At 42.4% G+C, this 14,519-nt stretch overlaps 1 protein-coding gene across 3 annotated transcripts in view; it reads right to left on the bottom strand.

The window, feature by feature from the left end:
• GLI2 (GLI family zinc finger 2) overlaps positions 1-14,519 on the bottom strand; it is a 195,408-nt gene that overhangs the window by 146,183 nt on the left and 34,706 nt on the right. The gene's annotated exons all lie outside the window — the stretch shown is intronic.

The raw sequence follows: 14,519 nt of genomic DNA, 5'->3' as shown, positions 1-14,519 counted from the left end.
GGTTTTCCAGGGTTAAAGGACAAGTGAGACACAAAAATTTAACATAATAAAACCAATCTTTCCATCCCATATGTGACCTAGCTCATTGTAGCAACAAACTGAGTCAGCTAAAAACTTTCAACAAAAATATAGACAGAAATACATTTAAGGTGCTCTTTGTTGTGGGGTTCTTTTGTTTTGTTTTGTTTCCCCATTCCAGTTTGTGTTTATCCTATGCACTGGTTCTGAGCCAGTGCCCTGATCAGAACATCTCATTGGTGTTTACAGATAAGCCATGGCAGCTCTGTCGGAGCCCTTCCAGCTCTCACTGGTGAGAACCAATATCCACCAATTCCTCTTCCCCCCAAGCAAGTTCTTCTATCATGACTGGTTGCATCCCAAAATCAGCTACAGCTTTATCCCCATTACAAATGGTGAATTAAGTGCTTGTGAAAGCTCCACAAAACAAGAAGTTATCAAAGCACAAATAATGCGTTTCTTTTAAATTGGATTGCATGAAAAATAACAGCTCCTGAACCTTGTGTTAGCTTGATTGTTTGTTCTGCATTACTCAAACTTTTCTCATCGCCCAAAACCAAACATAGGTGGATCCTAAATTTAACACAAAGATGGGACTTATTTTAAATGAGGAGGCGTATTTCATTTCTGACCACAAATACTTTTGTTCACCCTATTTTAACTCGTTTTATTTCAAATGTCTCCACCTGACTCCTGTTTTCACAGAACCCACAGTTAGCTGGCACTACTGGCTTCAGGCTGGTCTTGACAAAACCCACTACTAATTCCCCCTTTCCTTTCTAATTTTAATGCAGATCTGCAATTTTTCACATGCAAATTTTCAGATGCAAGTTTTTTTCAGCTCCTGAGATACTCTGGAGCGCACTGGCTGTTTACTTTACTGGAGTTAATGGTATCAGCCAAAAAAATGTCTGGGAAACCAGAAAATTTTTTTCTGTGTGGGCAGTTTAACTGCCCTCGTGCCAGCTCTAACTTACCTCCCTTCTCTCTGAAGGATTAATTGACTTCTGAACATCTTGGATTAAAAAGTTAAGTCTCCTGAAAACTTTAAAGCACATAAAGATTTCAGGAACTCCCATGTCTGATCTGTAGCTTTTACCCTTTAGTTGTTTGTGAACCTGGCATACGCATTTAATTTTGTGATTGTTGGGGTTTTTGTTTGTTTTGGGGTTTGTTCGTTTGTTTTCCTCTTGCTATTGTGCTGGTTTTCAAGCAGGTTTTATGCTGTAACTTCAATGTGGATGAGCAGGAAAGTGAAGCCCTTTTTCCCCGCTGCATGATGAGCTCCGTGGCTCAGCACAGCCAGCACATGGCCCCATGCTCCCGACTCCCTCGCAGCCACCTTTGGAGACCCTCCACGTTGCATGGCTGTTGAAGACAGGCTGTCCTAAACCACTTCCTCCTCTGAGATTCTTTAAAACTTTCCTATAAATATAAAGCCATCCTTGCTGGCACCCCAGAAGGACCTGGCACATGGTGGACGTGGCCTTCCAGCATTGCCATCACCACCTGGGCTCCAGCAGGATGGTGGCCCACCAAGCACCTGTGTGCTGCAGCCCAAGAAGCTTATCCCAGGAGCCTTCAGGCACAGCTTGCATTACTGGGACAACTAAGTGATGGATCTGTGGTCACCGTTTTCATCTGTTAAACAGCAAAGCTTGCATTGGAAATGACGGGACCCACAATTACAGGCTTTACTGATGACACAAGGCTTTAGTGAATACCAAGGTGGCCCCTTGAGGTCTTGCCCTGGCATGTGCTGGGTTTGATGGCAAACACGGGATGGGTTCCTGGGGGCCAGGACTTTACAGCTGTTTAATCCAGAAATCAGGTTGGGTTACAGACCATGTATGAAATAAATACACTCAAACTGGAGGAGTATTTGACCTCGGTCTGACAGCCTAGGCTTCTGTTCATTAAGCAAATAAACTTCAGAGGCTATATTACTAGGCCCCCACCTGTTTCTTCTTAGTCCCTCCTTTCAAGGCTTTGCACTTTTGTTTGAAACCAGACCCTTGCCCTCGCACCCCTCCCGGCCTCCCCCCTCGCTGGTTACCCTGACCCTCGGGGCAGCCCCATGCCTGGGGGAGGTTCCCTGGGGGCTGCGGAGCACAATAGCCAGGGAGGGGAAGGAAAAAATGAGTAAGAGAAATTGTCCTCCTGTAAAGCATGCTTTTTTCCAGAGAGGTGCCTGAAATGAGACCTCTAAATCCCTGCCACAGACACCTCAGTAAGAACCCAGTTTTTCAGATGTGTCATTTCTCCAACTGGAATTTGACAAGAGATCAGGCCTGTATTTGAAAATCTGGCCTTTGTATCTGTATGCTCTGTTTTCAGATAAACTATGAATTAAAAAAAAAAAAATCAAGTGTTTCTAATAAACAGTTGTATTAAACAGGTAAATCCTTCTCAAATACTGGATTAGGAGGAGGAAAAAAAAAAAAAAGGAACTACTCTAATCTTACAGGATTTAGGGTAATAAGTCTATAATTATTTTTGCTTCATAAACGTGCTTGGGGCAGAGCAGGCTGGATATAAGGCTCTGAGCTTTCCCCCAAGTCAGCAGCAACAAAAAGACGTCCTTCTTCCACAGCAACCCACAACCAGAGCTGACTGTCCCAGCCCAGAAGGACACAAGCACCCTCCCTGGCCAGATCCTGCCCTTCTCAGCACCTCCACCCACCAACACTGACTTCACATCCCACCTCCTGAGGTTTCATGGACAATGGCTGGGAGCTGGTGACCAGCAAACTCCCTTACTGTGTTTTCGTGAAGAGGGTGACCAGGATGCAGCACTCGTTCCCTGGAGATTTAGGCTCCTGTCTTGGCTCTGCTACAGTCTCCTCTGTGTCTCTGGGCAAAAAGCTTAACCTCTCCTCTCTCACAGACAGCTTCCACAGCTGTCAAATAGGAAATAGTACTTTGCCCTATTTGCAAAGTGCTTTGAGATCCTCAGAGGCACACAGCTATGGAATTCTTTTTATTATTGGTATAAGAAGATATATTGATAGAGGCAGTCAATCCACACCATCCAGGAGCACAACATTCATTTTTTAAGCAATACATAGTTTGCTTTCTGTTCAATGCTAAACTTTTTCTGCTGCTCTGTGCCACACAGAATTTATAAATTCAATGACAGATTAATCTTAACAGCGAGCCATTTGGCATGAAAAAGGGTTTCACAGGGAGCCTGCTTTTTCCTGTAAAGAGCATGCATTTAGGAGAGACTATATGGAGAAAGACCCTGTGCACTTATTCAAGCACAAGTCTCTGCCCTCCGTCATCACTCAGAATTAGAAACCCAGAATGGATTACTCAGATTGTTCCTAAGGTTTGTAGCTTTCTCTGCAGGAGGAAGGTTGGGTAATTGATTTTGACACTAATACCAGCACTGTTCATATGCCCTGTAATATAATTCTGCAGCGACACTAAAAAGGCAGCCATCTGAGATCTGAACAAGGAAAGTGCTATATGATTTGCCCTAGACAACCCCAGCTATTTTAACAGCTGCATTGTATATTAAAAGGGAGAAATCCCAACAGAATTAAAAACAACAAAGTCACATTTGCTGTTGAGGGAAAACAAGAAACCGTAAACTTTCCTAATAAAACAATCCCTCCTGCTAAGTCCTTGAGGAATGGTCGAAAGTGCTGTCCCAAAATGCCTGTCTCTTTTGGAGGGCATCAGCCTGAGCGGGACTGCCAGCAAACTTGGGAATAAACAGATACTCATCAGCCATACCCCCTGCACACACTTTTCTCAAAAAGGCATTATTTCCTTCTTCGAGATTTTTCTTTTACCAGAAAACCCCCTTCTACTCCCCTAGACAGAGGAGAAAACAGATTTCTGCCTCCTCAAGTTTTTCTGTGAAACGTGAATAAATAATTTTAGCCAGCTCTCCTCAAAGACTAAGTAGCAGCATGGGATCAAACCTCTCTGACAGGAAGGCAGGCACCGCCAGTGATGTTATGACATGGTTCCAGTCCTCCAGAAGCCACCACAGCTGCCAGATGCCACCTTCATGCCTGGCAGCCCTGTGTGGGAGCAAGAAGGGGTTTCCAGAAGAGGCTTCCAGCAGCCAGCTTTTGTGAATATTGTGGGCTTTTTCGGACAGATGTCTATTTTCTCCTTCATTTTAAGTCCACCTCTACCTGACCTCCTCATGCATAGTCCCAGCAGCACCGGTGAGGTGCCATCACCCCCAAGGGGCCATGCTGGAGGTGTGTTGGCTGCTGACTCAGACACCATATCCACCGCAGCACGGCCAGGATGAAGCCCCACTGCTGCCGGCTACTGGCGTGACCGTGGGAGCTGGGATACCCAAGGGCAGCTGTGGCGCAGCTCTCGCCAGGTTTGTCCTTGTGCACCCACAGGGAGATACTTCATCTGCTCTGCCACATCACCCCCACCTAGGTACAATATCAAGTTTGATAGTTCCCCTGGTGTGCTGTTTTAGTTAAGCAGAGAGATACTCTCACCATCTCTTCTTTTGCAATGGACTGTGTCATACAGCTAAAGCCTTCTGGATACTTGATCTACTTATGAAATTCAGTGTGAGCCAACTATTTTGAACATTGGCTTAATATAGTGGCTGATGTGATCCTTTTCGTTCTCCCAGGGTCTGAGCCAAATTATGTTCTCAATTACACAGAAGTAGCAGCAGTTAACCCAGTGAAGTCATAGGCTCTATACCATAGCAAAACTTGACCCCTCTATTTTCTTTTATATCAGCAACAGCCTCAAATTACACAAGAAAGTTTTTTCTGTACACATGCCTCTACTAAACGTTGGGACTATCCAAACACGCTGTCTGTTGCTGACGGATCTACAAGTGTTTACAGAATATCAATCTCAGTAAAAACAGCATAAATATTAATTCAGAACTAATCACTTTTGGCTCCTCCTGACACAAGGTTTCCCATCTTGGCATTTCTTAGAAATGGTCTGCTTGGGCCAGTCCTACAGGGTTGATTACACATGGAAACCAGAGCTGTATGCTGGGGCGTGCATGTGTAGAGCAGTAGCTGTCTGTCTGGAGGCCCTTGCTGCCCTTTCCAAGTATGAGAAAGCTTCTGTAGTGGGTCCCTACCAGCTTCTGGGAGATGTTATGGGGAGTGAAGAAAGGAAGAAGAGACAACCCCATGCTGACAGAAGTGGCGTTAGGAGGGCTGAGGACTCTTTCCATTTTTCTACCTCCTTCCCCAGCTCCTACTTAGAGAAGAGCAATACTGGGTTTCTGAAGAGAGGGAGGAGGGGGTTGTACTGGCTTTCAGCAAAGAGGATAGAAAGACACACAAGCTCTGCCCACCTACCCCCAAATATAGGGCTAAAATTGCTAAGAAAGCTGGGTGTTCATAAGGCTTCTCCAAACAGTTCCAGCCTGTGGCAAAAGTTGCATCACTCAAAAAAATGAAGGGGAGGGGGGAAGAAAAGGAAAAAAAAAAAAAAAAAAAAAAAGAGACGGAGCTGGCAACACTGCAATAGTTATACAGGTTCTGGAATGTACAAAGTCTGAAATCAGAGACTTAGCATCTCTTTTGAACTTCAAAAACAGCAAGTCTCTTCAAATCACTCTGTTAATTGGCTTTAAATTAGAGTTCTAAGTTTAATGAACAAATCTTTCACATACAGCATGAAACGGATATGCTTCTAGATTAACTTCCTGATCAACACCATCTGCCATTTCCATATGGCAACAGCAAACCAAAAGCACGAGGAAGAAGTCACTCTTGCCTTACTGTGAGGGGTCAAAGTGCACCCAGGACTGCCTGGTGCTTGGCAGCATTTCTGTAATGTGATAACTTCAGAATGTCTCCTCCAACAAGCTCCAGAAGATCTAGGGGATATTGCAGGCACCAATGGGCGCAACTCTGCCCAGGGTGGTAAAGAAAGGAGGCAAAGTATGGAAAAATGGATGACCAGAAGGAGGCATGGGGAAAGGAGAGACGTTTGCATGGAGGGTTGGTTAGATGTGGAAAGAGCACAGGGTTCCTGAAGGTGGAAAGGACCTGGAAGACAGAGAAGAAATAAAGGGAAAGAGGGACAGCCATACAGACTAGGGTAGGCAGGACGTTGTTGAAGAGTATGAATGAATGGAAGTACAGGCACAAGACAGGCGATGGCAAATCCTGTGGAGAAAGAGGAAGAAAGAGGCTTCAGACAGACCTGGTACCATGGGAGATGGAGATACGCATGCATGGGGCAGGGCAAGACGTGACATGACACCTAGCATGGCAGGGACAGGGCAGGGTGGCATAGCACAAAGGAAAGAGAGAGAGAAAACATTCAGGAAACTTGCAGGAAAGCAAAATGGAGAGATACAAGGGTCTCAGATGGAAGAAGTATGCCCTACAAACAGCTCCAAGGAATTCAGTGCTCCCGCATGTTCTATCACTCTTAGAAGCTGGAGTACCTAGGCACAAGGACACATTCCACTGCTTCACGTCATGCCAGGCATATGAAGGAAAATAATGCCATGTACACATCAGAAAGAGTCACAAGTACTGTCCCTCCTTGCACTGACCACAGTGGCCTTCCACTTCTATCAAACAAGGCCAGTGGAGTTAGTGGTGGTGATCAGAAATTATCACCATACGGAAAGTCTTTAAGCATTCAGCTAACTGCTCCAGAACTAGCATCCGCCAGCTGGATGCTCCTTGTAGACCATCCAGCAGGGACCAGACACTATCAGGCCCTGAACAGCAAGGGTGCAATACCAATGTCTGCACAGAGGACCCCTGGTCTTGGGCAGGGCTGACAGATCTGGCACAGGACCTACAGGAGATAAGAATCCTTCAGGAACATCCACCAGAAGCCAGGTTATCCTAGGACAAGCCATGGCACCAGATGACAACACTGAGGCCACTGATTGAAATGTAAATGGTTTTTCCCTTTCTAAAGCCATTTACTTTCTGGGGTCTGGTTATTGGAAAGGAGATAACGTTGAGTAAAGAGACTTACATTTCACTCATTCTTTGGGTTTAGGTTGCTGTTCATATTTTTCACGAACATGAATGTCACTTTAGTGTTCCCACTTCTTTACAAATAAGACCAATTTATAAAATATCAGATAAATTTGAGTTGTTTCCCTACTCCAAGTGTATTTTCAAGTTGCCAACCTTAGAGCCTTGAACAGAAATTATCTTTCAGATGCTGGGTTATAAACAATTATAATACATCATCAAAACATACAAGCAGACATAAAAGCTCAAAGCCAGACATAGATTCGGCATTGGTCCATGCTGAGACATGCAGGCTGGGGTACATGACTTTAGCTCCCCTCTCTCAGAAGTTCTTTTTTTTTTTTCTTACTTTGGAAGAACTGAGAAGATGTAAGAGTAGGAGCTGGAGGGAAAAGCCTTTTGTGGTGGAACAGGAAAACAAAGTCATGCTTGTACTTTTACAAAGCCAATCCTACGTGTCTTATCATGAGAAAATTTATACTATGCGAATTCCAACATGCGAAAAACCATCAGAGAAGATAATCAAGACACTCCTGCATTCAGACTCTGTGTTAACATGCTGCAAAAATATGGGAGGATGCAACCAAGTAAACAAAAATTGCTCATAAGTGATGTATCACCATTATAACTGGTCCATGAATCTTCACTTAGTTTTTGTTTATTTGTTTATTTTTGTTGTAAGGGTGACAGCACTTTGCAAAAGAGTTGTCTAAGTTTGGTTTTTTGATGTAAATCTGAAGAAGTTTTCAATTTCCTGTTATAGAATTTTCTGGTTTTTTCCCAAAAATAAATAAATTTTAAAAAGACAAATATTACCTATATGTGCACACACATATATAATGAAAAGTATCATTTTCATTTCAGGAAACCTTTGCACATCAGAATAGGAAAAGAAAGAAGAAGAAGAAGAAAAAAAAACCAAACAACTAAATGGAGAAACAAAAAAAACCCAAAGCAAAACAAACACCACCTTCATCAAGTCTTCGTGCTCCAACGAAAGCAGAAACTGTTAATAACTAACATGTCAGATAAAACATCTGTGGTGCTTGGCAGTTATACCAGGGTGGGTAACAGCTAAATGCAGACTGTATTAAGACCAGGGTGGAGGACCAATAATTAAACTGTTTACAACAAAATTAGACTCCAATTCCAAATCAGTAATAATTAACCTATTGACTTCTCAGCAGTTTTATGACTAAAATATACTAAGAAAGTAAATTGCACATACTACAAGTGGAACAGAAACTCTGATTCTGAATAGAGATGTTAGTGCAGTTTCCACAGGGTGGGTGAGGGTCAATACTAGACATTTAGCTAAAATAAGAAAAGTTGCCTTGAAATCAAATTTGAGGGAGCTTTTGAGAAGGTGGAAGTGAATGTTTTGTTGGCTGGTGGTGACCGAGGGAGAATCCTCTCAGGGTTTTCGCTTCTGTGCTGCAGCAGTTTGGGCACTTTCAACTCTCATGAATGAAACCCCAAATACAAACCACATCCAATGAAGTTTAATGGATTTGCTTTATGTAGGGGTGGGATGAGTAATATTGTCTTGTAGTGACTAGTCTATCCAGATGACACTGAGCAGGCTCCAAAGCTTGGATAAGAAAACCCTCCATTTGGCTCAAGGAAGGAAAACCTTTATTTTGAGCAATGAAAGATGAAGGACTGCATCATTGCAAAAATCCCTATAGCAACTGTGTTCTTTCAGAACATGTTTCATTATAAAATTTTGGTTTATTTTTAAACATTCCAGTTCACTTCCACAGCCTATTGAATCCTCCCTCCAGAGGCACATGTGTAAGTATGTAGAAGAGAGAAGCCTGGGAAGCAAAAAAGAATGTAATTAAAAACAAAAAAGCAACACTTGAATTGGCTCGTTTTCCTCTGCTGAACACATACACCACACAAGCTGCTATTCCACACTGGGAAGAAACACATATTGTCTTTATAAGACTACGGTTGCCAGTCAAAGGCAGGATGCAGACCACATTCAATGGTTGGCAGTTCATAAACGAGAGAATGGATAAAAATTCATCTAGATAGGAACTGGAGAAGAGTTTCTGAGAGAATCATAGAGTATTTTGGGTTCGAAGGCACCTATGGAGGTCATCAAGTCCAGCCTACTGCTCACAAGGAACAGAGCATTTGCAAAAACTATCAAAATATCTGACCGTTGATGTAGTAGGAGAGGACAGAGCTATGTAGGACGTACCCATGAGCCACAACCCAGCCCAGTCTACAAGGACACAAGCACACCAGCGAAGGAAAATTCAAGAACAACCAAGAGTCTTTGCAAGGAACTTTATATGAGGAAGAATGAAATTAATACTCTGAACAGTGCTCATTTCTGCGAGCTGTGACTCAAGTTATAGGGCTATATACAATTCCAAAACTGAATTGTTAAGCAAAGGATGAAAGGCAGAGCCCCTCCATTTTCAGCCGTGCAGGTCCATCTTCTACAGAGAAAAGAGACTGTACAACGTGGCTGCCTGTCATTTCAGTAGAAGGGAATAAGTCTTTCAGGAGACAGGCTAAAGTATTCAGGAGGGTATTAAACTAATGACAAAAGACAAGGGTGAAAATGAGCACTCATTTAGCCAGAAATCAAGATGTCAAGATTAAAATTAATCAAGGTACCAAGGGACTCAAAGAGAAAAGATTCCTTAATTGTGTAGACTCTAACATTGCGAATCTGAGTAATAAACAAGAAGTGGAATAGCTCATTTAATACACAAATTACTCCTAACTGGTATTGCTGAATCGGGTGGAAACATTCATATGATTGGAGAGCTACAACCATTTTGTGTGACTGGAAACAAATACAGTCATGAAGGTTGTCAGTGACAAATGACTGCAAACATGGTAAATAAAGATGGTTGCTTTGTACCAGTGACCTGCTCTTTATCCCTAGATGGGCTTCATACAAAGATTATATATTTTAAGGCAACCACGTACAAAGCCACACATCTGGAAAACAATTGATTAAAACGACAACTGTGGTTTGAGAAACACTAACTGGAGACACTTTGAAGTTTATGGTGGGCAAACAGTGGCTGACAAGCTCTATGGAGGTTGCTGGTATCCAAACAACTAAAGCAAAATGTATTTGTCTACTCAGAATTTGTGAGGTTATAATGCCTCTCTCTGTCTAACCCCGAATTGACTGTTAATGGAAAAAACACACCTAGCTCTGCTGTCCAAAATTCAAGCAGAAAGATGAAAATTGCAAAGGCTCCAGTGCCATCCATGAGAAAAATGAAAAAGAAATCAAAAGAGAGGCACTTGCAGGATAACTTAATCAGTAATATTAGTACATATATAGTCAACAAAAAATTGGTAACAGATGCTTTTTGACCCAGAGGTAAGGGACATTACAAGAGTCTATGGCTAAACCAATTCCAGTTGCCCATAACAATTACAAAGACTAAGAGCTAGAAGTTAAACTAGAGATGTTCAGATTCTCTTTGAACAGAGAAGAACACTGGATTCAGGCTAGTGACAGAGTCTCTAGCACTGCAGAGCTGACATTTTGTTCAGATATTTTTCCAGAAGGTCTACTGTAGTCCAAGACTCATCACTGCACGTGGATGGGTTTAAGTCTCTGATGGAGTCATAGAGAAAGACTAGATCAGCACCCTGATCGTCTGTGATCTTATGCACCTATATATCATGGTGATATAAATGGTTGATTTGCCATACCTCCACAAATCAAAACATCTGCATTTATAATGATTGAATCTTACCATGCCTGTTTCTGCTGATAAGCAAAACTAACTTCTACTTTTCAACTTCTCTATTTTTTTCTTTTGTGATAAGAACTTATTAAGACTCACGTAACAAACATCTCCCAGAACACTGATAAACCATAAGGTGTTTATGTCCTGCCAATGGCAATATTGCCGAGGATACATTCCTTTACTATGCAGTTTTGTCTACTATGCTACAAGTATTTTGATGACTGAGACAGATATAAACCCATCCACCAACAGAATATCATGCAATTTTTACTTGGTAGCCTACAAGAAATGATTTGATTTCTTGGTCTGGCAAGTAGCTGCCAGTATCAAATAAGGAAAGAAATAACATTGTAATTTATTTCATTCTCTTGTTACAAAACCTAAGAGGAAAACCTCCCTTCTCCACCCCAGCAGTGTTGCCTCCACAGCCTACAGAAGACTGGAAACGTGAGGTCTGATCCTCTGCTGCCCTGCAGCACCTGTTTCACACACAAAACAAGCTGGGCTGACATGCCAGCACATCTCAAGTCCACAAAACTTACTGGAACAAAACCTAGGCTAGCAGTAAACTTTTGATAGATGTCGGCAAGTTGCTATGGCTCAGAGGAATGGTTTAGGAACCACGTCGTGTGTATACAACTGGGCAGCTGAAGCAAAAGAACCGTGTGTGGTGGTAACCAGGCCAGGGGCTGAGCACTGGAAACTGCATTCACTCTTGTTGGGTCCCCACAACTATTCAGAGACCGTACCAGACATTGGGGCAGAGTGACTGCTGTGGCCACTAGGCAACATATGGAAAGATTTTAATTTTTTTTTTTACTATTTCATTACATATAACTCAAATCATTAAGGCTAGCCTGAGAAGACCCTGTAAATGCTTCCTCCTTGTTTGCTTTTCTTGCTTGACAATACCTAATTTTAGACAAAATGCAAAGGATTAGTATAAATTCTTCAGGACAGAACCTTTTATAGGAGTATACACGCACATATATAGCTTTTTAGTACTGCTAGTGAAAGTTATTATTTACCTTGTACTTATTGTACATTTTTTCCATAGTATATTAATGCACATGATAATTAAATTCTATGTCTGCATTTTTTCTGCATGCAAGTTTGTTCAGCTCTTTCTAGAGAAAACAGTTTAAACAGCATAACTCTTTTACCTCCCAGCTACAACTCCCTACCTGCTCCTAAAGTTTCATCTGCTCTTTTCTTCTAACTACCTTACTCCTCCACAAGCATCTTCTAATCCATGTCACAGACACTTTTCTTGCTCTCTTTGCCCTTTTTCTCTTTCTTCTGTTCTTTTTCCTCACAAACCCAGTCTGCCTCTCCCTAAAAAACAAATCCCACTTGTGCCTGTAACTCTCATTCCATCTTCCTCCTCATTCACAGCTAAGATGTATCCAATCTTCTGTACCCAGTTGCCTCTGGGATTTCTCTACGCTAAGTCTTTCCCACGTTTTACTCATAGATTGACCTAGTTCAGACCCGATTCCCTCCAACCACATAGAAAACTCAGTCTGCCTCTCAAATACCTTAGAAGGTGGCAAAGCATGCCAAATGCCGTAAAGGTGGATAGCATCTTGTTTGTTACTCCAGTGTGAAACCTGGGGTGGTCCCTTGGTTCCTCCAGCCTCACTGTAAGATTTTGCCTTGTGGCCACCTCTGACTCCCGCTTCTTCCTTCTGCACAATGCCTCAGAGTTTGGCGCTTCTCTGAGCTTCCTGCCACTCACCTACACAGCTCAACTCAAAACACCAGCCTCTAAGCCATTCATTTTCATTTACAGCAAGTTCCTTTACATCAGCTCTAATGAGTACAAAGCTGATTTCACAGCCATTCAGAATGTGGGAGCAAAGAGCATTTTCCTAGCTTGTCACTTTGTTCCTGTCACTTTGCTTTACATCCTTTGATGGCATGCTCTTTTGTTTTGCCTAAACCATTGTCTCCTCTTTCAAAGCCCATCAAAGCCTAACACACTACGCTTTCAGTCTCATTGGCTTCTGGGAGACTTCAGCAAATGCATATGCACTTTCTTCAATCAGGGTTTAAATATGTGGGGTTTGAGTTGGTTTGGTCATACACACCAGAGATATCCGTCCACTCCCAGTCTCATTCATAAGCAGTTTTCACCAGTGAAAATATGAACTTGGAGTGCCTTCGGTTCTATCACAGGTCTCCAAATGAGAATCAGATCCCCTTGGAAAATCAGGAAACAGCGAACCTGTTTGTTAGGACCCATTGTTCTGATTTCAGGAGAAATGTTAGGGTGCTTTGGTTAACTGTCTTTGCACTGTATTTTTCCTCAAGTAAGTGAATAATCATTTGTGTAACTCATTTATCACAGCTCATTTGTCCCTCACTAAAGGAAAGAGCATACTTCTTATAGCCCCTTACTATCTGCATAACACATAGTGTCAGGGCTCCTCAGCATTCAAAATTATACACTAGAAATACTGAAACACCTCTTCAAGTATTCATCCTAAAAGCTGTCACAACCCAACACTTGACTGAAAAGCAAGTTAGGTTTTTCTCTCCTGAAGAAATTAAACATATGTTATCTCTCATCTCTACAGTCATCCATTTGAGCCCACACAATATCTTGCCTTTAAATGACGTCCATAGCTACCCAACATTTGGTACCACTTTGTCCTCTTGGGCTTTTCCCAGCCTTTCATGTATTACAAGTGAGACAGCTCAGCAGACTTTCTATTTTGGAGCCAGTATCTCCACTGCAAACTCAGATTTTCACAGATTTATAGTTAATATAAACTGTTTATTAGAAAAACACTTAGAGAAAATGTATCTTTTGAAAACAAAAATTGTTGGCCATCCCCAAATCACTAGTGACATACTGAGAAAATGTTAGATGTCTTTCCTTAGCACTCTTGTAACCGAAGATCAGTCTTTGTTTATGTGAATATATCCAGGCAAATGCCTTCAGAGAAATGAACCTGAAGCATGCACAGGGTTGGCTTTTCATCACTGCACCCCACTGAGATTTTTAGGGCAGAGGACTGGTAGCTGTGAACAGTCATTAGTGTTTAACCCTTCCCTTTTTCAGGCCAGTGCAATGATACAAAACAGACCCAAAGCCACGTGGCTCCTGCCCTGTCTTTTGGCTGGGACCTGGACACGACCACTCATACCGTGTGTCTTGGAGAAAACTCTTCCAGATTTTACCAGACCTGTGGTCTTTTTGGGTTACAGCTCCTACAGCTACACATCTGTACCAGCAGCTAAAGGTGTATTTCAGGACCGTGAAAATCAGCAATCAAATGAACAAACCACGAGTAACTCCAGCACCATACACAAATTACAGTGTGTGCGAGACCTCAAAGCAAACAACATCACGTGTAAATAATTTCAGGGAAAACACGCAGAGAAAGAGGTCTATTTGTTAGAGGAATAAACGATTCCTGTCTCCTCAGGTGCAATGGAGCAGGCCTCAGCTCCCAGGACAGGCCCACTGGGGAGGAGCGGGGGCTGCACGTACCCTTGTCCCACCCCACTGTATCTTTGCCAAGAATTGTGACTGTATTACCAATAAGCACAAAAATCTGTACATAATTATGTGCAGTACCTGCTTAGGAGGAGAGTAGAATAAGCCACAACCTACCAAGAAAAGCAATAAAATAAAGGCTCAAAAAGTTTACAGTACTTCTAAAAAACACAAGTTGCAGTTTCCTGAAGTACCTAACCCTGCCACTGTGCAACAGTGCACAAGAAACCAAATAGATGCCAAAATGGAATTATTGCCCAGTCTGTTTTACTGTTGTCAAAGCTGAGGGGAAACCAAAGC

The sequence above is a fragment of the Caloenas nicobarica genome, chromosome 6, assembly GCF_036013445.1.
Source record: "Caloenas nicobarica isolate bCalNic1 chromosome 6, bCalNic1.hap1, whole genome shotgun sequence".
Classification (NCBI taxonomy): Eukaryota; Metazoa; Chordata; class Aves; order Columbiformes; family Columbidae; genus Caloenas; species Caloenas nicobarica.
Note: the sequence above shows the minus strand (reverse complement) of the source record. Positions and strands in the feature narration are given on the sequence as shown.